At 35.2% G+C, this 24859-nt stretch overlaps 1 pseudogene; it reads left to right on the forward strand.

Annotated features, from left to right (window-relative positions):
- The first annotated feature begins 22951 nt into the window (after positions 1 to 22951).
- LOC123231758 lies at positions 22952 to 23861 on the forward strand (annotated as a pseudogene).
- The last annotated feature ends 998 nt before the right edge of the window (positions 23862 to 24859 follow it).

Below are 24859 nucleotides of genomic sequence, written 5' to 3' on the forward strand. Positions count from 1 at the left end.
TGGAACACAAAGTTAACTAATGAGACCTAGATATCTACTTGTCAGTGTCTTAGAGTTCACCTGAGCAGCAGTTCCACAATAGAGACACCTTTAGACTCCTGATAACATGGGCAGAATAGGATCTGAATAGGTCTGCCAGAGCTATTGAGTTGACATTTTTATATTATGTTTAGGCTTGAAAAGCACTCTACATATATTATGTCTATTGAGCCATATTTACCAAGAAATAATCATCAGTTAATAAATATTTATTAAGTGCCTACTATGTTCTAGGTATCCTGCTAAGGTTATGGGTACAAAAGTGGCAAAAGACAGTCTCTGCCCTCAAGGAGCTTACCATCTAATGAGGGAAACATGCAAAGATGGGAAAAGACTACAAAGGGGCTTAGTTTATAAATAGCATTGAATACCAAACAGAATATTTTATATTTCTTGCTGGAGACAATAGGAAGCCACAAGTGTTTGTGGGGAGAGGGGTAACATGATCAGATCTATGTTGTAAGAAAATAATTTTATTGACTGGAGAGTGGATTGGAGTGGGGAGAAGCTTAAAACAGGAAGACCTATAAGAGGTCTATTGCAATAATTTAGGTGTTAGGTGATGAGGGTCCACACTAAAGTGGTGCCAGCATCAGAAGAGAGAAGTAGTATTCAAGAGATATTGCAAAGTTGAAATCGACAGTTCTTGGAAGTAGACTGGATAAAGGGGTAAGAGATGGCAAGGAATCCAGGATGACTCTTAGGTTGTGAATCTGAGGAACGGGGAAGATAGTGTTGCCCTCTATAATAATACAGAAGATGAGAGTGATGTAGGAATTGGGGTAAAGATAATGAGTTATTTTTTGAATATATTGAGTTTAAAGATATCTACTGGACATTCAGTTCTAAATGTCAGAAAAGCAGTTGGAGATGTGAAATTGGAGGTCAGCAGAGACTGGGGCAGGTATAGTTGAGTAATACATTTGAGAATCATCCACACAGAGATGGTCATTAAATCCAGGGCATCTATTGAGTTAAACTAAGGAGTATAGAGGGAGAAGTGAAGAGGGTAAAAGGCAGAACTGTAAGGGTTATGATTAGAAGGGTTATGATTTCTATGATTAGAAAGTATGATCTATTATAGGATGTAGCAAGGGAGACAGAAGAGTGACCAGATAGGTAGGAGGATAACCAGGAGAAAGTGGTGGCCTCAAAATCGAGAGAGAAAAGAATATCAAGGGGAAGAGAGTGATCCGCAGTGTCAAGGACTGCAGAGAGAATGAGGATTGAGAAAAGCCATAGGATTTGGCAACTAGAGATCATTAATAACTGTGGAGAGAGCAGTTTCCATGGAACGAGAAGGTTAGAAGGCAAATTATAATAGGTTAAGAAGATAGTGAGAAGATAAAAGGCAGAGACATTTATTATAGATGACCTTTTTGAGAAGAGTAGTAAAAAGGCCAGAGGAGAAATGAGATGATAGTGAGGGATAGAAGGATCAAGTGAAAAATCTTCTCAGGATAAGTGACACATAATCCAGTGGAGAGAGAAAGAGATTGAAAATAAGTGAAAGATTGGGGATAACAGAGGGAAGAGAGGAGAAGGAATGGGATTGCTTGAACAAGAAGAGAGGTTAATTTGCTAAGAAGTAAGGCCACTTCATTATGGGAGACAGAAGTGAAGGAGAAAGTGGAAAAAAGGTATCTGAGTGATATGAAATGGAGATTAGGGGAGAAGAGAGAGTTCACTGGAAATGGGCTCAATATTTTTCTGTAAAACACGAAGCAAGGTTCTTAGCTGGATGGAGGGGAATCATGGAAGGCTTGAGGATGGATAAAAAAGATTTGGAAGAGCCCTTGCGGAGTCCGCAAACCATTTCAGTCGAGACAGGTAGGGGAAACAATGGTATATGTGCTCAACAGTCTTAAAATAATGACATAGCTGAGCTTTGAAGCATTTTGCCACCATTCTCATCTATAACACAGCAGACTAGGTCAATAGAACTAGTTTTTTTGGAAAGATTTGAAACTATCTGATAGGCCACCTTTTTTCCCCCCATTTCCAGGGAGAATTTTTGTGATTCCACAGTTGTAGTGTTCATGTAAGACTGGGCACTACAAGATATTTGCCTACAGTGTCTGTGATAGCTTTCTCAAATGGGCCTTACCCTCATTGAATCTATTTCCCTCTAAATAAGATAATTTGTCAATGGGAGACATGTTTGTCATTTCATTCCTGGGAGAACTGGGACTGGGGTGAGGGTGGTATAGAGAAGGAAGACACATCTGTAGCAAAATATACTGAAAGTGGCAGAAAAACATCAGGATACTGATCTGAGCTAATTAATGTTCAAGGAATTGTGGCCATTGAAGAGAATTACCAACCAGGCTTATGCTGAGAGTAGAGTTCTAAGGTTCCCTCTATCTTTGATATTAAGGTATACACAGTTTTTAAAGAAAATTAGCATTTCACATTATCCTGGGCTAATCTGTTCCCCTGCGTTTTTGGAGCTAGTTGACAAAGTGAGTACATTGCTAGAGGTGGTGTCAGAAAGATCTGAATTCAAATCAGGTCTCAGACATATGCTGTCTGATTCTGGGCAACCTGCTTACCTTTTGTCTGCCTCAGTTTCTTCCTCTGTAACAGGTGGAAAATGATAGAACCCATATTGCAGATTTGTGAGGTTCAAAAAAAGAGAATACATATAAAGTCTTTGGTAAGCTATAAAGTGCTATATAAATGCTGGATATCATTGTTGTTATCGTTTTTTCCTAATTTTCAAATTAATCTTATCCCTGCTCTCAATTATGTATGATGATATTGTGCTAATAGAAAAAAAAAGCTTTAGCTCAACAAGCAATAGAACAAAAAATTTAGATCAAAGAAAGATATTAGAGTTGAAATTGATAGGAAACTCAGATGATGACAGGTTTTTTTAAAATGTTTTCAAGTTTTCATTTGGCATTTAAGATTTTTCACATCTTGAGTTTTCTGCCTACATCCCTAGAGTCAACAAGTTTTTTCCACTTAATCTTTAGAAATCACACTTCAAGAGTGTTGATGAGGTGGAAATTAGCAAACAAGAGTGTCTCTAACATATAGAACAGTTCTGTTTTGCTTGTCAATAAAATGATAAATTCATGAATGCTAAAAGCTACAATAGATCTGTCAGAACTTGGCTAAGTTTGACTAGAAGGATTAAAAGTCATTTGATCATAGGAAGATATAAAAGAGCCACCTAAATCGATCTAAAGTATCTGCACAGCTTGGCACATATAATGAAATTATTTTAAATACTATATGTGGGCAAAGGCAATAACCAGCTGTTAATGTCTTTGTGCTCTCCTACATAACTTACTAAAATTATTTTCTAGCACATTCAAGTAATTACTTCTGGCACATTTTCCAGTTCCATAACCTGTTCTTTCCTATCTCCAGAGCTTTCGATTTGATTACATTCTTCATAGTGTTAAAACACTCTTCAGCTAGAGGACAAACAAATATAGTTGCATCTTATGCTTTCCTCTCTTAACTCTCTTTCATATTACTTGATAGGTTTATGGATGATGATTTGGATTTCTGTGGCAATCAAAGTGATATGTCATCTCTACCATCTCAAGGGATAAGAAATATGTTGGTTCCTGTAGGGAATCCTAAGGTGATTCACCATTTTTCACAAAAGGGATAGCCATGAATTTAAGAAATATTGGTTTTAGGAAACTCTAGCATTCAGATCCCAAAAATTTCCACTATAATAGGTCGTGATGGAAGCAGGTCTTGGGGCTTTGCAAGTCATAAGACTGAATACCCTTGTGTCTTTAAAAATACTCTGCCAAGAGAAAGGTCAGCCTATATTTGCAGGGAAGACAAGTGATGGGGTCAAAGATTTGGGGTTCAAATTTTTGCTCTGTCACTCTTGATTGTAGTTGTGGGTAAATCACTTAAACCTTTTGACGTTCAGTTTTCTCAAGCATAAAATTTAGTCTTAAGCTAGATGATCTTTAAGGTCCTCTCCTTATCTAAATCTATGATAACATGGTCTCATCTGATCATGTCAACCACATGATATTATTAATAAAATAGTTGATTCAATTAAATTCAACTATAAATATTTGTTAAATGTTCAGAAATCGCACTGTATACTTTGCAAATAAAAAAGTACAGGCTCTATACAAATAAATGACAAAATCAGAACTAGAACTCAGGTTTTTTTGACTCCCAAATTGAGACTCTTTCCATCTAAGTAGGTTTGTATTTTGGTCCTTATAATCAATACCCTTTTTTCAAAATAGGTTTCATATGGATTATTTGCTTTCATTTCCATTTCATATGGAATATTTGCTATTAATACTTACTCTAATATGGAGCAATAAGCCAGTGATTTCTTTTTTTTAAAAACTCTTATCTTCTGTATTAGAATCAATACTATTTATTGGTTCCAAAGCAAAAGAACAGTAAGGGGAGGCAGTGGGAATTAAGTGATATGCTCAGGGTCACACAGCTAGGAAATGTCTGAGGCCAAATCTGAACCAAGCACCTCTGAAATCTGGACTTTGTTCCTAATCCACTAAACTGTCTAGCTGCCCCCTGATTATTTTGATTTTCTCATGACTTTGCCTCTGTGAATTTATTTGACTTAATTGTATATAATCATTTACCCTAACCATAAAAAACTGTGGCAACGTACGGCATCAAATGGCTCATGTGTTATATAGAAAGCAGTTTGAATTTGTAGGTGGCCTTCCTCATTCCCTTTCCTAAATCTCCTTGAAGTGAACAAAGATTAAAATGTTGTTTTCCCAAAAAGTAGGCAATGTGAGCTGTTAACATGCACAGAGAGAAATTATGCAGATCCAGTTCTACCACTAACTAGTCGTGAGACCTTGATAAATAAATTTGCTGGGTCTAAGTTTCCAAATCAATAAAATGGAGGTTTTGGATGAAGTTACTAAAAACACCAAGCATAGTGATTGCTTAGCTTTACCTGTTATCTAATCTGGGATCCAGTAGAATGGAAACTCCTTAAGAGCTGATTTTAGAAGTTATACACCCTGAACTTAGTAAAATATCTTGCAAATAGTTGGTGATTTGAAACAGAAGAGATTAGGTAGGGTCTTTGATGAAGAAGCCACTTTTTCGTGTATGTATTCAAGAGTATAACTTCCCAATATCCTCAAGAACTTCAAGAAGAAACATAATTTCTTTCTGAGTGGCACGATGGATAGTGCACTGGGGTTGGAAACAGAAAGACTCATCTTCATTAGTTTAAATCTGGCCTTGGATGCTTACTAGCTCTGTGACCCTGGGCAAGTCACTTAATCCTCTTTGCCTCAGTTCCTCATCTGATAAAGTTTATTGAGTAAGCATATTTTTAAAAAAATTTTTTTCTTAACTTCAGTGTCTCTCAATTTGATAAAAAGATCAAAGATTTTTTTGGGGGGGTATAAAACAAACCTATGCTTTGTTTTAGAAATTTCCATGGAGTTTTGTTCCAAGATATGGGTAGGGACAAAAATCACCTTCCCATTTTTGGTGCTTGGACCTCCAGGAAGGAATAAAGTTCATGTGGTCCTAGAGCCTACTGGAAGATGATTTACTGTTTGTGTCTGTCCTCAGATATTACAATTCCTATTTAGTCACCCTATCTTCTACAGGTATAGCAAGCTCTCTTTAGTGGCCTGATGTGAGGTAGTGAGGAAGAGAGAAATTTTCCTCCTCCTCCTCTCCAGTGAGGACTTCTCCACAAAATTCTCCTGAGTCTGTATACCCCAAATTTCTCCAGTTTTTGAACTCATACTCTAGAAATTTACCCCATTATGTAAACTCCCTAGAGATTAGGGTGCTTTATCTGCTTAGGCAATCATATTCTATGACCTAAAAAGGGTGCACCTTATAAGCAGATCACAGATCACAAGTACCCCTTATTCATGTAGTAAAACCTCATCACGTTCCATGTGAGCTGGAAGGTGGTTAGCGACCATGTTCCTCCCTCATCTAATTGTTGGCTGTAATGGAGAAATCTCTATTAGAAGCAAGTCAACTTGGAACTGCTGTGATCCCATGTCCTGTCGCTTCATCTTTATACAACAAATTTGATGTTAGTTTTGACCTTCGCTCTCACTAGTTGCAAATCGGATTGACCACAGACAGCTGACTCAGAAATGGCTTTCATATCAGTAACCAGTCATTCTCGTCTGTCAAGACTTCACTTGTATTTTGGGAGAGGGGAATGCTGTTTGCCACTTAAGCTGTTCAGTACCATCCATCTCTCTTCTTGAAAAAATGTATTCATGATAGCTGTGAGACAACCAAGAAACCTACGCCATTTTTTATTCTTTCATTTCATAATTCTGAATAACATTTTACCAAATATTTTTCACCATCCTTCTCTGTACCACATTTGCATAGACAAAAATGAATAATAAGGTATAGGTTAATTTAATTTAGGATGTTACCAAGTTCTTCATAGGATGTCTTTACTTTGCCATTATCTAAAAGAGGTGTTTGGTCTCAAACTACAATTTATATAGGCAATTTAGCACCCAGTGGTATGCTATGGGATGGTATGTATAAACTGAGGCATGGGCTCTATGGAACATAGGTCTCTGTTCTCCTGAAGGGGAGCTACACCCCGGGGCATTGTGACAAATAGAGTCCTTGCTTGAGATCTCCATCCCCACTTTCCCTGAATAGGAAGAAAAACAAGAGACAGTAAGTGTCCGTAAGACATATATGCTCATGGGAGCAGATTGGTCCAGTACCAAAAAGCTCAAAGTATAGCTGGCTGGCAGATATTTTTATAATTCTTGTGAAGAAAGGCAGGAAATGGGCTGGAAGAGGACAATCTAGGGAGGGATCTGAGATGATATTGGTGGAGACTTCCCAGGAATGGAGTTATGGATTCCTGGGTGCAAGGAGAATAAAGACATCACTGGTATGTGTTTTTAGTGTAAGACATCAAGATAAACATATGAAGTGACTCACTCTCAAGATTTTGACAATACAATGACCCACTCCCATTGTTGAGGCCAAATGACAAACTCAATTAGAGACAGTGTCAGGGACCAGAGATACCAAGTCTAAGACCGCAGATACAACAACTGGGACTAGATAAAACATAATGACTGGTCCTGAGAAGAAGAGAGACCATGAGTGCTGATGGCAGGATGAGCCAGTGGCTGTCCAGCTGGGTTGTGATTTTCAAGGACAGTCAGTTTCTTCAGATTACCCTGGGTCCTAAAGACAATGAGTTTCTTCAAATCACTCTGAGTCACAGGTAAATCAAATCAGTCTTATGCATCCTCATCTTCCAAATAGTAGGGCATATCTAGCATGTCAAGATAGTTACCAAAATAATTTAAATATTTGTCGATTCATCAACTTCTCAAGTTAGATTCTACTTTCCTTGGGAGCTCAGGTCCCATTATATAGGACTCTTAGATTAGAGATTTGGAGCAGGAAGGGACCTGAGATATCATCTAGCCCAACAATCTCTTTTTTTGCAGTGTGAAAACTGCTACACAGAGGGGTGAATTGACTTTACCAAAGATACACATAGGTAGATAAACCAGGATACAATCTCAAGGTCTTTAACTTCAATTTTCACTACTCTGCCTTCTTCTCTATCCTCCCACTGTGCATAGTAGTACATATTCAGAAAATATCGATTGATTTTTACTGAAAATTGAATTGTTATAAAATACATACCTGGAGCTCCAGTTATAGCAAATTATTAACACACTAATTTTACACATTTATAAAGATGATATATACATTTAAAGTGGTCTAGGTAAAAGGAGTCAAATTTAAAATGTGAATAAGACAGGAACTCATTATCTATCTGGACACTTGGAATTACTTTTAGTTAATGTTATTGCAATTTTTCCTTATCTTTAAAAGAAAGTGACATTTTCACTAAGAAACAAATCCAAGTTAAGTATACTTGTTGATTCATTGATACAAACATGCGACATTTTTTTAAAACAATTTTTTCAGGACTAGAAGGAAGAATTCTTTATTACCTTAAATATTAAGATTTCTATGGTGCTCATCAAAGGGAAATGAATTATCAACACAATGTCCTCAATAGTCACTAATTTTGATTCCTGAAAGAACAATCCATGCATTATCAGCTACATTTTGGTATTCTCTTGATTTTATTGCTAGTGATTACAGCAAAAGACAGGAGAGTAAAAGTTACAATAACATCAACTGCAGCAAGCAATCACTGCACATTTATTAATTGTGCTAGGAGAAAGAAAGTGAAGAAATAAATAGCACTTGTCCTATGGAGCTTAATTCTATTTTTAAAGGAGAACATGAATCGTAACCCTTAAAGGAAATTTTTCTCCAGATTATGGTGGACTTCAAATGCCAATGAGAATAATTTGAATTTTATCTTAGAAATAATAGGGAACCAGTGGAGTGCACTAAGAAGGGCAGTAACAAGTCACTATGCTTTAGGAAGACCACTTCTGCAACTATGTGGAAATAAGTTAGAGGAGACAAGGACTTGTGACAGGGACAACTAATAGGAGGCTATTGCAGTAGTCAAAGTGAGAGGTGATGGCAGCTGGAATTAAGATGGAGGTTTTGTGGTTGAAAGAAGGGAATGATTGTGAGGTATGCTATGGAGGGGTAATCACCAATATTTGTTCAATAAATAGGTATGTGGGCTAAGGTAGAGTGAGGAACTGAAGATGACTTTTATTCTAGGGACTCTGTTTACTACAATAGTGATTATTTCAACAGAAATGGAAAAATTGAATTTGTCTTTGAGGCAAAATATTGTAGTAAAAGGGGCATTGGGTGTGAAGTCAAGAGGGATCTGAGTTTGAATCTTATCTCTAACCTTTTCTAGTCATGTAATATGGAGAAGTCACTTCATTTCTTTGAACCTCAACTTTCTCATCTGTAAAGAGGGCATCATAATAATTACAACTAAGTATTATTAATAGAAAGTGCTTTAAAAAATCAAGGCACTACATTAGGTGAGCTATTATTTTTTGCTCATTTAAGAAGTATGATATCACAAGACTTGGAATTCTGCAAAATAAGAGAACCCATAAAATAGAAAAGGTAAAGGAAAAGTTGAGAGGCAAAAGCAGATTGCCCTCATTGTGGAAATTTTCTCTATATGATGTAACTCTAATTTCTTTGACTTCTTTCTTTGTTTTTTTCCCCCCAGTCTGCCATTTTTTATCAAAACTCACTTTCATTGTGGCAGATCTCATCAAAGTACACATCCATTAATTAAAACAATAAACACAAAATCTAAATAACCAAAAACATAACAATTGCTGCTATACTAAAATATTATAAGACCAAACATATCCCCATATGTCAGAAGATGTGACACTATTTTCTTAGTCAACTACTCCAATCAACCAATTCTTTTCTTTCTCAAACTAGTCTTCCAAGAGTGATTCCAAGAAAACATTGTTCTGTAGAACAATAAAAAAATAGCCACTATTCTCCCTCAACCATTTTTCATTTTTTTCTTTTTTTTTTATTCTAAACCCTTAACTTCTGTGTATTGACTTATAGGTGGAAGAGTGGTAAGGGTAGGCAATGGGGGTCAAGTGACTTGCCTAGGGTCACACAGCTGGGAAGTATTTGAGGCTAGATTTGAACCTAGGACCTCCTGTCTCTAGGCCTGGCTCTCAATCCATATTTTTCATTTTTGTAAGTGACTTTGTGCCCTGATTCCAATGAGGATCAGCAATGAAGCAGTCATGGTAGGACAAAATATAAATTAGTTGACATAGTCAATATTTACATACTTACAGTGTCACTGTTATTCACAAACTTTTAATGCCTCTTCTTTGCCTATATTAATACATAAGTGGTAGAAAAGATTTGAGTCCTTTTTTTATACCTTTTCAAACTCATGTACCACTAACCCCCTCCACAATTTTGGCTAGAACCATGCTTATCTATAGATTTTGCTCATACGATTTTTTGAAACTGAAAAGTTTCTTCATGTTTGTGTAGTACATTTTTAGTCATTCTCTAATTGATGGGCATCCATTTTATGTGTACGTCTTTGCTAACACAAAAATATTTTATATCTTTTGACATATATGAAGTCTGTCTTTCTATGATTAAGTAACTCTCTTAATCTTCCTGGTTAAAAAATAAGCAACCCTAACAACTAGCTTAGCAAAGAATGTTACATATATTATCACATATTATCTTAATAATAACCTTGAGGTAGGTATTTTTCATTATCTTTGCTGATGAGGGATAAGTGAAGCTGACTGGGGTTAGGTGACTTGTTCAGGGTCAAATATATTAATGTGATTCTATATGTCAGAGTTAGGATGTGAACTCAGATTTTCTTAATCCTAAATCAAGAACTAATCCTAAATCAAGGAAGATCCACTATTGTAACTCTCTACCTACCTTAAATATAAGAATGTTGGTTTATTTTTAGAACAGAGTGCAAGAAGGAGATTGTTTCTGACCATTTGTTCTAAACTTTATTTTTTGTCATTATCTTCATTACTTTGAACCATCTGGCACTGGTCACAACCATTACACAACTCATTCTGGGCAAGTCTTTTCCATGTGATTATATAAATCCCCACAGAGTATTTAATTAACTTTTAGAAGACTTTTTTCTTGTTCTTTTAGCATTTCATAGATGGCAGGGCACTACTTGTACTGTCCATCTGTTATCAATTAATCTAATTATATGACCAACCCACCTCTATTTCTGGTCATGTTTCCTTCCTTATAATGCTTCTTGCTCCCAAATAATTGTTATTGATATGCTACATCCACCTTATACCCATTTGATTGGCCTTTGGATCACCTATCATTTTGATGCTTCTGAAATACAACTTGTATATGTAGATGGCCTAAAGTTCTTTAAATGTAACATCATAATATTCCAAAAAATTCGGTATGCCAAAAGGTCTATTCTATGCCAACAAACACTGGGACATTCTGGATCATTGGCTTTTCCTAGTGATTTTAGCAGCCACTAGCTCACATCTTTAGGCTAGGTCTTCTTCCCCTCCCTACTCTTAGCCAGAGTAAAATTTCCTTTCCAGCACTCCCATATACAACTTTTAAAAAAAAGATATTTGATGTTAATTTTTCTTACTAATTAAAATGTATTTTAGTCATTTTTATATTTGGGGTTTTATTGGCAAAGATACTAGGGTAGTTAGCCATTTCTTTCTCTAGCTCATTTTATAGATGAGGAAAATGAGGCAAAAGGGGCCAAGTTATTTGCCCAGGATATAGCTATTAAGACTCTGAGGCCATATCTGAACTCAGGATGATGAGTCTTCCTGACTCCAGTCCCAGTACTATATCTGTATCCACTGTACCACCTACCTGCCTATTGATTAGTATAGGGAAACATTTTCCCCCAGATATGGGAACAGAGTCACTGCACCATGGATAGTGTGATATTGGAAATTTGGGGGTCCTTGAACGAATTTTGAAGTCCTTGATCTAAACTTCCTCTGGAAGTTTAGGGGACTTCAAACTACATTTCCCATGATTCCTTGCTTGTAATCACATAGGCAGGAAGAGTAATAATGTAGAGAAAAGTATAAAGCCTGAGTACAGGATTTGTATTTCCTCTTTTCTGGGCTGTGGAGCAGGAGACAGGATGGGAGGAGCAGGTAAATGGTGGGTCCCTTTAAAATAACTCAACAGGCACATGGCCTGATTTTTCTAATTGACTTTCAATAAATCCCTTAAAACCATGATATTTTTAAGTCTATCCTTTTATACCATTTTATTTCTTACAATAGGATAGGTAAATCAAGAAATATTTTACTAATTTGAAGCCAGGGAAATTAAATTGAAGAAAGGCCAAATAATATGTTCAAGGAAAATAGGAGTTGAATCAGACTATAAGGAATATGTAGCAGATTAACTGCCCTTTCTCTCTTCACCAACTAGTCTGCCTAATAGGGCTCAGCTTCCTGATCTGCATATTAACTACATTTATCAAATGAGTCTAGGGCTAATTAACTTCATTCAGCATTTTTTAAAAAGCCAAATGCTTTAGGAAATACTGTATTCACATAGACCAAAAAGCATAAACAAAACATCAGAAAGTCACCGAAGGAATAATATTCTAATTGTCATCTAATTGAGAAGTCATTATCTCTGATGCTTAGGCTTTTTAATCGACCATGGTACAAACATATTTACTAACCAATAAAATATTGTGAACATATATATTAAAATATTCAGTTTATTAGTGTACCTGTCACTGTTTCCATATTATTCCAAATTCTGCTATGAAATTAAATTTGAAATAGAGTCTTTAGAAATTCTAGATACAAAATCTTTCGTTTATACTTGTCATTCTCAGCATAATAGAGTGAAAGGGCACCAGACTAGGCACAAGGAGAACTGAGTTGTAGTATCATCCAACAATGACTCTCTTTATAACCTTGAGAAAAGCTTAGCATTTTAATGAAAAAAGGAATGATAAAACCTTTTCTTTTCTTTTCTACCTCATAGCTAATATGTGACAATCAAATAAAATGTCTGTGAATTTTTTTTTGAAAAAATTATGAGTAATGTGCTGATTAATACTTCCATTTCACCTTTTTGCATACCATGGGAAATGGATAAAGAGCTGACCTTAAGATCCAGAGAGACTTGGGTTCCAGTTCTCCTTCTGACCCATACTAGTTGTATGGCCCAACTCACTTAACCTCTAAGTGTTCTAAGCAACTTTCTATGTCTATTAGCTACAAAGTCAATTGTCAATGGTAGAAGAAAAAATTTTATATGGTAGTTTCCTACATCAGTGAAATCACTAGTTCAGTTCCTATTCTTTATCTCTCTATATATGATGTGCTGACATTACATTTCATCAGAAGGAACAAAGGGCAAATGACCTACTTTCTTGCTCTGCATAGAAGAAACTGAATTCACCCTACATTTATCCATGTTGGTCCAATGTACAGGATTAAAAGACTAATTTAGAAATGATATGCTCTTGTTAAAAAATGGAGCAGGGCTAACAACAGTTAAGCAATATGCATTCTTGAAGACATATTGATCTGATAGATAATATTTTAAATGATAATGGAGGAAGAAGAAAATTGCCCACATGGAACAACTATAACAGACACCACAGAAAATAGCAGGCTTGGCACAGGAAGAAAAGCTGTGGAGAAGCCAAGAAATTCATAAAGAATAAGATACAGGAAGAGAGACAGTAAAAATATTTAATTCATTAGGGTTCAATATAGAAATGCACAAAGAGCAATCCATAAACAAATCAGAGATCTAACACAGAAGATTTAAGTATAAAATTCTACATAAAACATACTGAGACCAGAATATAGAAAACAAGGAGTTACTCAAAACAATGAGTTTATATTAAAAAAATGTAAAACTGAATGATATATCAAAAATAGATAAGAGATTGAAGAAGTTTCCTCCTCCTCCCCAAATTAATCCCCAGCAGAATGCATAAGCAGAGTATAGAACATGTTAGTGCCAACTAATCAAACGAGACTCAAAAGAGAAATCACGGTGTGAACATATCTTGAAAGTAAATAAATAAGTAGAAGGGAAAAAAAAACAATTATGAGTTCTAGTGGCAGATTATAAATGCTTGTGAGTAGTCATGGGGGACTTCAAATACTTCGACATATGGTGAAGGTAACTGCTAAATGTAGCATAACTGAGGAACTTCTGGTTTGACTTAATTATTATTTCATCTTTCAAAAGGAAGAAGAAGGAACAATGAAAACTACTGATTATGACCACAATGAGAAACTGTCAAAGCAAAAATAACAGGAATTATGGAAGGAAAGGAGCCTCCTATCCTTTGGAACAGTCCTGAAAGCATATTAAGCAGAGCAAAGGCTAGAATGAATTATTAATACTTTTTGATGATTTCTAAAGATAATAAACAAAGTTATGTGGAGGGAAAAGAGGGCTATGAAATTTGTAATAGGCCACTTTTGGGGTAGATAAAATATGTACAATAGTGAAAAGAAAAATAATGCTATTGCTGTTTTACTTCTGTTTTGAACAAACATGATTTATATAGCATTAAATCTCTAGATAATTGCAAAGATGTTAGAAAGGACCCAGTGATCTCTATTTCATATCACTTAATCTATATAAACTATATACAGGTTTATCCAAAGAAAATGAAAATATAACTGCTAAGCTCACAAGGTAGAGGCAGATTCAAATTAAAGATGAGTTTGATTAAGAATCCCATAGGGTAGAGTCAAGGTGATAGAGGCAGAAGTGCCCACGTTTCTCTGGACCCCCTCCCCCCACCAAAGAGATTTTTTTAAAAAAAGAGAAAATGACCTATTTGTCCAAAAAATTTATATAGCAGTTTTTTTCTGTTATGGCAAAGATTTGGAATTTAAGGGGAAAATATGTAAACAAATTGTGTTATAATATTGAGCAGGATGATCTCAGGAAAATCTGGAAAGCCCTACGTGAACTGATGCAGAGTAAAGTGAGGAGAACCAGAAGAACATTGTACACAGTAACAGCAATATTTCATGACGATCAACTATGAAAGATTTAGCTATACTGAGCAATACAAATATTCAAGATAATTCTATAGAACTTAGGGCAAAGAAAGCTATTTGCCTACAGAGAAAGAACTGACAAAGCCTGAATACAGATCAAAGTATACTATTTTTCACTTTAGTTGAGTGTATTTTTATTTTTGGTTTTATATAAGTATTCTCTCACAACATGACAATTTTGAAAATGTTTTTCAAGATCATAATGTATAACCTAGATCAAATTGCTTACCATCTCAGGGAGAGAAGGAAAGGGAAGAAGGGAGACACTATATATACATATATGTATATATATACATATATATGTAAAATGTTGTTATTACATGTAATTGGGGAAATCAAATATTCTTTAAAAGATTCACATAATTCTCACTCTCATTATTGAAGCATGATGTGCTCTTGAAAGAAAGGAGATAAGAAATTGAGATGGGCTAGCATAAGTTAATTAGGAAAAAGTCAAATTAAAAGTCTTTTAGGCTGGTTTTTGATAAAATAATTATTCCATTGCAGTCTATGGTCCAAAGCAGGATCCTTCACAACAATATGATGTATTAGTTTTTCTCACCTGGCAATTTGTTCTTAATAATAATAGTTAACATTTATATAGATTTTAAGATTTATAAACATTTTGAATATACATTGTGTGAGTACTGATTAGGATAAAATACTGATTTCTATTGACATATTTTGCAACTTTTATGCATAGTTTTCTAAAGCAAGTCTAAATCTCATTTTCACAAGATTAGTAGTTCAAGGAATTGTTGCAAACATAGTACATATATATATGTAAGAAAAGCATTTTAAAAAGTGTCTTGGAGCTATGTTTTTGGAAATGATGATGGAAAGATGTGATACCCTGAATGGTAGCTGTTAAAACTGGTATTGTTTAAAGAGAAGAGAGGAAAATATATGAAGTTTCTGTCATTAGAAAGCTTCATGAATAGTTCTGGTTGTTGTGGAAACAGGTGATAAGGGAGCAACTTATTTTTAAAAGTCTACTGGGGGAGTAAGAAGATAATATGAGATACCAGATTTGGCAAATGTTTAGCTCAACTATTATTTTGGAAGAAGGAAACAAAATTTTATTTAGAGGTTTACTCTTTGGCAGTTAAATGCACAGCTTCTATACAGCAGCTAGTTGGCTCAAAAGACAGAACACTGGAGATGGAGTCTAGAAAATCTAAGTTCAAATTCAGCCCCAGACCCTTACTAAGTGATCTGGATCAAGTAATTTGAACTCTTGTTTGCCTTAGAGCCAAGTGGCTCAATGAATAGCATCCTGAGCCTGGAATCATGAAGTTCTAAGTTCAAATCTTCATCACTCTTACTAACTGTGTGACCCTGGGAAAATCACTTAACCTCTGTTTGCCATAATCTGCCAGAGAAGGAAATGATGAACCATTCTAGTATCTTTGCCAAGAAAACTCCATGGACAATATTGACATGCTATGGTCCACGGGGGTCACAAAGAGCTGGACACAACTAAGCAACAACAATGACAATGGTACTATGCTAAGCACTTTACAAATTTATCTCACAACAGCCCTGGAAGGTTGCTGCTGTTGTTATCACCATTTTAAATTTGAGGAAAGCAGGGAAAAAAGAGATACTAATGATTTGCCCAGAGTCATACAGCTAAAGTATTTCTGCAGCTGGATTTGAATTTAGGTTTTCCTGACTCCAGATCTAGCATTCTATTCCTGCATCACCTAGCTGCATCTAATTTAGAGTGGAATGGGTGGGCAGAGAAAGTAATACTTGAAGGAGAAAGTGTGGCCAAAGTTGGATAAGTAAGCATAGGAAAGAGATGGAGAAATCTGGGAAACAGCACGTGCTACTACTCCAGTGTTGCTTTGAGTATCTTTCTGTTCTGCCTTTTGTGTGGTCTGGTTTTATGCTGACTCTTCCATTACTATTACAAAGCACATATTCTCGTGGGGAAACAAGTGCTTTTGAAGCAGATGAATATCAAAACCTTTCTGAAGAGTGTCAGCTGAGCTTATGTATAATTATCTTCCTTAGAAGGGTGTTAATATGTAGGAGCAGCAAAGGACTTTTCTTAACAACTGTATGGATAGCTGAATCTGGGGATGCACGTTCTTTATGTACATTGGGATATAGTTTATATGAACAAGGTGGTTTGAAATAATTAGTGGCTAAATGATCCTTTCTAACAGTTCCTCACTTGTCTTGAATTTGAAATCTAATGAAGTTAATGAACCAACCTAAATGGAGTTCTTTTTTTGTGCATTGTAATGAAATGCTCTTGGTGTCATTGTATTGAACATTTTAATAAATAACATGAATAAAAGCATAGAAAGTAATATATCAAATTTACAGATGACACAAAGATGAGATGAATTGCTAATATGTTAGAAGAGAGAATTCTCATTCAACAGTAGCTTGATAGAAGAAGAAGCCAAATCTAAGAATATAATATTTAATAAGGAGAAATGCCAATTCTTGTAATTTGGTTAAGAAATTATCTTCGTAAGTACAGAACAGGGAAGGCATATCATGACTATCATTCATATAAAAAAACACCAAAATATGGCATTTTGGTGATCTATAAGCTTGACAGGAAATAAAATTATATTACAGGAGCCAAGAATGCTTTTAGGTACATTTTGGGGTTTTTTTAGGTACATTTCCAAAAGCATAATGTTTAGAAAGAAAAAAATGTCCAAAGAGCACTGGATTTGGAGTTAGGAAACCTGAGTTCACATTTTGGCTGTACTTCTTATTAGCTCTTGTGCATGCCAGTAAAATTGGTTAACCTTTGCTCATCTGTAAAATGAGGATTTTAACAGTTGTCTTTTCTACTTGTATTTTTCTACTATTCAGTGTTTTGTAGGGAAATCAACCCTGTACCAAAATGAATTGTTATTATATTCTTATTGTCATTTGTCCTTTGGAAAACTTTTGTTGTGAGTGTCACATCTCAGAAGGGACACTGAGAAATTCCATGTCTGGTGGAAAATATCAAGGATGGTAGGGGGATTGAATGATTATCATAATAGGATCAGTTGAAAAAACTGCTGAATCACTTCCCAATGAGACCTCCAAAGACCAGGTTACCATAAGTGGGCCTAAACCATTCACCAATTGAACTCTTGACCTAGGTTGGTTCTTTCCTAATTTGTGAGAGACTATTATATTTTTATATGTTCTTATATCTTGAGACTCAGTTTGTGTCTAAACTTCTTCCTGTGACGTTGACCCATCTCATCCTGAGGTCCTTCTCTCTCTTGCCTTTCCCTCCACACACCTCCTATCTTTTATTTCTAATTCTGGAAAAAAGGTATCAAATCAACACTAGAATAGTTTGTGGAAAGATATTATCAACTAACTGCCTCCTAGTTATTTACCATCTCTGTGTCTTTACAGCCCAAAACACTCTTCCCTAGACAACACTCCCCTTTTTTTGTTGTCTTTCCACAGTAGACTAGAAATTCTTTGAGGACTAAGACTGTTTCTCTTCAGTATTTGTACTGCTATCTCTTAGAACAATATTGGGAATGTAACAAGAGTTTAATCAATTTCTTTTCATTTATTCATTCAATTGGCAAGTTTACCCTAGAGAAAATGAGGACTTAAAACCAATAGCTGCCTTTAAGTATTTGGAAGGGCATCATTTGGAAGTGGAATTATATGTGGTTTGTTTTGCTCAGTTCTAGAGCTAGACTGCAATGATAGAAATTGTAGAGGAGGAAATTTAAGCCGTCCCCAAAAGGAATAACCTGCATTAAGAGAGAGGGAGATTTTCCTATCTATACGTAAAGTAGAAGATAGATGACCATTTGTTTGGAAGAGATGTTATTCAAGTCATTTCTGCTCATGTATTGCTTGAATTAGGTGACCTCTGAGGGCACTTCCCATCTGATGATTCTATCACTTGCAATCCACATGTTAGAGAAATGAATTTAATTAATTCGATCTTGTAGTCTCTTTCTCATAAATAAAATATTTTAGTACCATGAAAATCTAATAAATAAATCATTTAATGGGAGATTTTCTTTTTTTTCAAGTATGGTATCCTATTGTGAGATTAACTTGTTGCCACTATAGTAACACATTTAGGTGATTTTTTTCTTTATCAAGTGCTTGCATACCCCCAAAATGGATTATTTAGTCATGATTAAAAGGGATAATATTCCTTAACTAAATGAACATTTATTAAGCAATTAATATATTCAAGGCATCATGGTGGGCACTGGCACTAGAAAGACAAAAATGAAGTAATTTCTTCCCTTTGGAAGCTTGCATTCTAGTAGGGGTTGGGAAGAGGGACAACATGTACATAGGTAAGTGAAAATGTATATGAAACAAATACAAAGGAATCTGAGGGAGAATACTAACAAATGGGGGTGCTGGCAGAAGCTGAGCATTGTTAAAGAAACTAGGGATTCTATGAAAAAGAGATTAAAAGAGAGTATGTTACAATAAACAGATAAAGATTCGCACTAATTTTAAGAGTTCCAATATTAATAAGTCTAAGAAGAATAATATTACTCAATTCCTCCATCATGATTTGACTCATACTTCCTGGGTTTAACAAGGGTAGTTAGAGTAGTTCAAGAATTAAATTGGGCTTATTAACAATGGATGAAAATTGCATAGAATTGAATTGAATTTGAGTCATTCCCAAATGAAATAGACTGTCCTGAGAGATGTTTTTCCTCATTCATCTGAGGATTGGGGATGATCTCAACTGACTCAGATATTTGAACTAGGAAGCTATAGTCTTTTTCTTCTGACCATATTTGATTTCCTGAGATCCTGCTGATAGAGGGAAATTCCTTGGACTCTAGTAAGAATTTCTTAGAAAGTTTTTAAGTGTTTTAGAGGAACTTCTATTCAATATTGGAACTCATTTTTATTGAAGTGCAGAATAAGATAAAGCCAGGAAGTGTCAATTATGAATTCCATAATTGCCTACTACTAGAATTAAATACTCTCAGCCATGCTTACTTCATATATAAAAGATGTATACAATTTATCTCCATTTTTTAACCATTCAAAAAGATTAACTACGAATGAATAGCTATCAGGTGTACAAGTGCTTCTAAATTCACTGAATGTCACTTTCTTAGTTTAATTTGAAAAACATTTTGTTCTAAGACAGAGCTCATAATGTCTAGAAAAATTGTCATCCATGAGCCTTTAATATAGCATTTGTTTTCTTTAGTTGCAGCAAACAACTTGTTATGCAATCTTGTTTATTAAACATAGTATCATAAACTATGCAAAGTTTCTCTTTACTGACATTTGGAGTCAGATAATCGTCAAAGATTTGCCAGGTTCAACCTACATCTCTGCCCTTGTCTCTTCTCACCCCTATTCCTGTTCGCTCTACTCTGCAACCAACTTCCCTCCCCTATACCCTTTATGTTCCTTGCTCTTCCCCAACTCCACTACTGTCATGTGGCCCCAATGCCTGGAACTGTGCCTTGTTACCATGGTAATAGGCACTTTAAAAACAAAACAGTAAAATAAAATAAGTAATAATGAAGGCTTGGGCTGTCTGTACTGGAGCCAGGAAGGCAGAATAGAGCCAGAAATAGAATACAGTATTATGAATACTATGGAAACCCATCTTCTGCTCTAACCATTAGACCATTGGAGCACTCTTTTGTCTTCAAACATATCAGACAATAGCTCTCTTTTTAAATAAGGTAAAAACTGAAATAAAAGTAAGGCAATGAAAAATATTATACTGACAAATCAAAGTACTATTATAAAGATAGCATACTTGAACTTCTCAATCATATGACCAATAAAAGAGAGGTCTAGACAATTTCTCTGATCTACGTTATCTTTCAAAAATGTCAAAAATATGAATTATGCATGCAACTTTGAATTAGTAATTTTAACTTTCTCTGTGGCATAGAACATAAAGAACCATTAGGAGGTAAAAACCTAATAAACCAAGAACAAAGAAGGTTAATCACTTAATGTGTCCACTCAATATCCTCTACTTCACCAGCCACAAGCCAATTTTTTTTCAAGAAATATAAACTTTACCCTCCCATCCCACACCAAACACTAGTGCTCTGAAAAACAAAACATAAGGGCTTCCTCTCCCTGAGACTGCATGTTTTGTGCTTCACAGTACTCAGACAACTGAGGAACACAGTGATCTGGAGCCAGATGCCAAAGTGTGCATGGATAAAGTAGGTCTACTTGAAGCAAAGGACCCTTGATACAGCAGGGGCCCATTGTGTTCTGCTTGAATTCATTTAGGTCCAAGAATTTTTCAGCTAGAAAGAGATAGCTGAGATCAGAGAAGTTTGAGAAGGGAGAAAGCTGAGACGGCCTAAAGTAAAATGCCCAGGAAACTTGTTATCCATAGGGTAAGAGTCAAAAAATGAGCAATAAGAGAAAATAAAGAAAAAAGGCAGAAATTACCATGGATGTCAGGAAGAAAAAAATCAATTCAAGACCTTGGGTACAAGCAGATAAAACAGCAAAATTGAAATTTATAATAGAAGGTAACATTTCCTCCATGTCAGCTAAACACATCCAAATATATTTAAATAATTATTGTAAATCAAAGGAAAATGAATCAATACATTATAGATCAGAGGACCATGTGGATTGCAAAGTAAGCATGGAACCAAAGTATGATGTTACTGAATGGCTTAAAAGAAATAATTGGGAAAACAATATTTATAGTCAGTACAACAGAAATAATAAGAACAATAAGGAAAAAAAAAACCCTTGAATCCACAATGGCTTGTTACCAATGAAACAAAAGAGGGAAGAACTGACTGAAATTCAAATACAATAAGTGAAGGAAAATATGGAAGAGATGCAAAAAGCGGTAACATTAAATAAAATGTGTTCTCCATTTAAGTAAAACTAGCCAACTTCCAAAGACAAAGTATGTAAGGGCAGCTCAAAGAGGATAGGTCTCTTTGAAGAACCTAAATTAAAAAACCTGAACAGTATAATACAAGAAATAATATAAAGAAGAAAATAGATAGTAACTAGTAATGCATATATGTGTATTGATTAAATAATTGCTCTAATCAATCTAAAACTTTACAATATAGGCTTTGAAAACACATGGGACAACATATAACCACTAGAATTTGCATACATTTATAAAGTATTTTTCTTACAATGTTTTGAGTTGGTATTGCAATTACTGTTATCTCAGGTTTACAGATGAGGAAACTGAGTCTAGTGACTTGCCCATGGAAATACACAATTATTCATTGTGAGGGTAGAGAACTGAACCATCACCCAAGTGTAATAAAATAAAACAAAAGTATGGAGGAAGAATCATCAAAATTACTTATGAGCTTATTTTCTGGATGCAGTTTGTGTTTAACAAAGAAAAAATTCTTTTGGAAACATTAGTATTTCAGTTATTTGTAGAAGTATTCAATTCTTCATCATTTCAAAAAGTCTAGTATTAAACTTTTTACCATTTATATCATCTCTTTTAAATAGCTAAGGCTACCAAACAAGTTTGAGATTCCAGTTTTAATGAATAAAATAGTTGGTAAAATTAGGATATCAACAGTTTTGTTTCTTAAATTTCCAGTCTACTTTTCATTAAACATTCTCTGAAAGTATTTTGTAAATTATACTAAGGAAGATTCAAAGAAGTTTACTCAGGGTTGAAGAAATGCAAAGGGATTTTTGAATAAAATCTAATTTTCTGAACTGAGTTGTTTCCACTTCAGAGGTCAGCAGCTAACAAGAAAGAAGATGTTCCTTAAAGCTCATAGAGGAAAATAGCTAAGTAAAGAGGAAAAGGAAAAACTTTCTACTACAAATTGTTAGACAGCAGTTTCCAGTTAGAAAAAACAAAAATTTTCAAATGTCCTAGTTAATGCATATGTTAGCATGAGAAACAGAGTATAAAGAAGGATCACACTGCAATGCAATCAAGTAAGTATGGAACCAAAGCAGGATATATATCCAACACAAACACATACACACACACACACACACACACACACACACACACACTTTTAAGAAACAAAAGAAAAATAAAGTCAGGAAATATCCAGAACAGTATTAATTTTTATTTTATCTTTTGGTGATTCAATATATCTTCCAAATTATGCTCTACAATTCTGTCACTTGCTAGAGAAATGAACATAAACTGGAATCTCTCTCTTTGGTCTAAAATGAAAGAGGATGTAATAAGAAAAAGTCGCAATACAATCCAATATACATTTATTAAGTCCCTACTATGTCCCGGGAACACTGCTAAGTCATGGGGATATAAATAAGAAAAAGACAGACACTTTTTGTCTTCAAGGAGCTTATAATCAAATAGGGAAAACAATATACAAAAGAAAATGGAAAAATGGGGAAGAGGAAAAAGGATAACTATCAAGAGAACCTGAGGGAGCCGGGGCTACCACCCAGGCGCTAAGCCTAAGAGGAGGAGGTGGCGGGGCAGCGAAGCCACTATGGACACCCGCTACAACCTCAAGAGCCCAGCTGTCAAATGTTTAATGAAAGAAGCAGCAGAATTGAAAGATCCTACAGATCACTACCATGCTCAGCCTTTAGAGGGGTCTCTCAGATTCTGATTTTGATGGAGGATTTTATCATGGACAAATAGTGCTACCACCGGAATATCCTATGAAACTACCCAGCATTATTCTATTAATGGCTAATGGAAGGTTTGAAGTAGGCACGAAAATTTGTTTGAGCATCTCAGGACACCATCCTGAAACTTGGCAGCCTTCATGGAGTATCAGAACAGCATTGTTATCCATCATTGGATTTATGCCAACAAAAGGAGAGGGTGCTATAGGATCTTTAGACTACTCACCTGAGGAAAGAAGAGCACTGGCCAAAAAGTCACAAGATTTCTGTTGAGAGGGATGTGGCTCAGCAATGAAGATTGCCCTGTTGCCTTTATCATCAGGAAATGATTCAAGCCAGGCTGATGAAGAAGCCAAGCAACTTGCTAGACAAATCAGTTTCAAGGTTGAAGTCAATTCATCTGTAAAGCCCTCTTTGACAGATTTAAACCACTCTTTCCCCTTAAATGAGCCACAACAGGAAGATGGTCCTGAAACAACACTCCAGGATACAACAGCCAGTACAGCGAACATTACTGCAACAGCCCTACAAGAGCCTCCCCAAACTGTTTCCAAGAATACTTCCATGAGCCCTCGACAGCGCCGGGTCCAGTGGCAAAGTCAAAGAAGAACATCAACTTCACCTGATGTTCAAGTCCAGCAGCCAAGAGCCAACCCCGACACGGCTCACACTGGATCAGCTGTACTGATCATCATCCTGACTCTAACTTTGGCAGCTCTCATATTCTGACTAATCTATCTGGCCAATGAGTACATATTTGACTTTTGAGTTATAACATTGCTTTTGTCTTAAGAGCTATTACTCAAATGCTTATTAAACATTCTGCAGTAGGTATGATATAAGAACTGTTTACAAACAAATTTTTGTATTTGTCCCTCATCTCCTTTTTTGATCCTTGTATATTTAATATATATTTATGAAAATAAATATATATTTAGTATATATTTTAGGCATATTTTGAGGCTAATTATGTCCATAGAGAGTACATTAGCAGTTATCTCAAGGAACTGGAAGTCAGAAGTCCCATATCCCACCACTGGCCTTCATTATGACTCTTGGAAAATCCCTTTAAGCTCTCTATGCCTCAATTTCCTTATGTATAAATTTGCGATAATTTTTTTGTAAAGTCCTTTGAAACTTTGGATAAAAAGTGGTGTTTAAATTCCAAGTGTTAAGTACTAGGCATCTGCTTTAGCAGAATAATTGGAGAGCAGAGGAGAGATGAAGAGAGAGAAGCAAAACCTCGATTCTAGTGTCCTGCTTAAATGTCATTCATAGGAGTTGAAGTAGAATTGGGCATTTTGTGAAATTTATGTGCATATGAGAAATCATGTTTTAATAAAGGTGAAAAATTACTGCCAAGACAAAAGCACTTGAGGAGAAAAGGTTACCACATTTGTGAATAGAATTGGCTAAGAAAAAGGAATGATGCTTTGTAAATATTTTCGTTTATTCTCCAAATAGTTTCAAATCCCAGAAGATCTTTGATTTTAGTGAAAGAGAGGGTCCAGGCCAGAAAATATTTTCTTTTTCCTTTGAAGTTATATAAGTTTATCTTAAGATTTGAATGTTGTCTCTGATTATATAAGTTGTATATCTTGCATTTTAAATTGAAGGTTATATATAACATGTTCTTATAATACTTACAAATAATAAATATAATCATTTACCCAGTGCTACTATCTTTTAATTTTTCCAAAATATGCGTAATGTATTGAAGAAATGTCTTGCCCATATTTTATGAAAAAGCAGGTGATAGAAAATGT

Source organism: Gracilinanus agilis, chromosome 1, assembly GCF_016433145.1.
Source record: "Gracilinanus agilis isolate LMUSP501 chromosome 1, AgileGrace, whole genome shotgun sequence".
In the NCBI taxonomy this organism is placed as follows: domain Eukaryota; kingdom Metazoa; phylum Chordata; class Mammalia; order Didelphimorphia; family Didelphidae; genus Gracilinanus; species Gracilinanus agilis.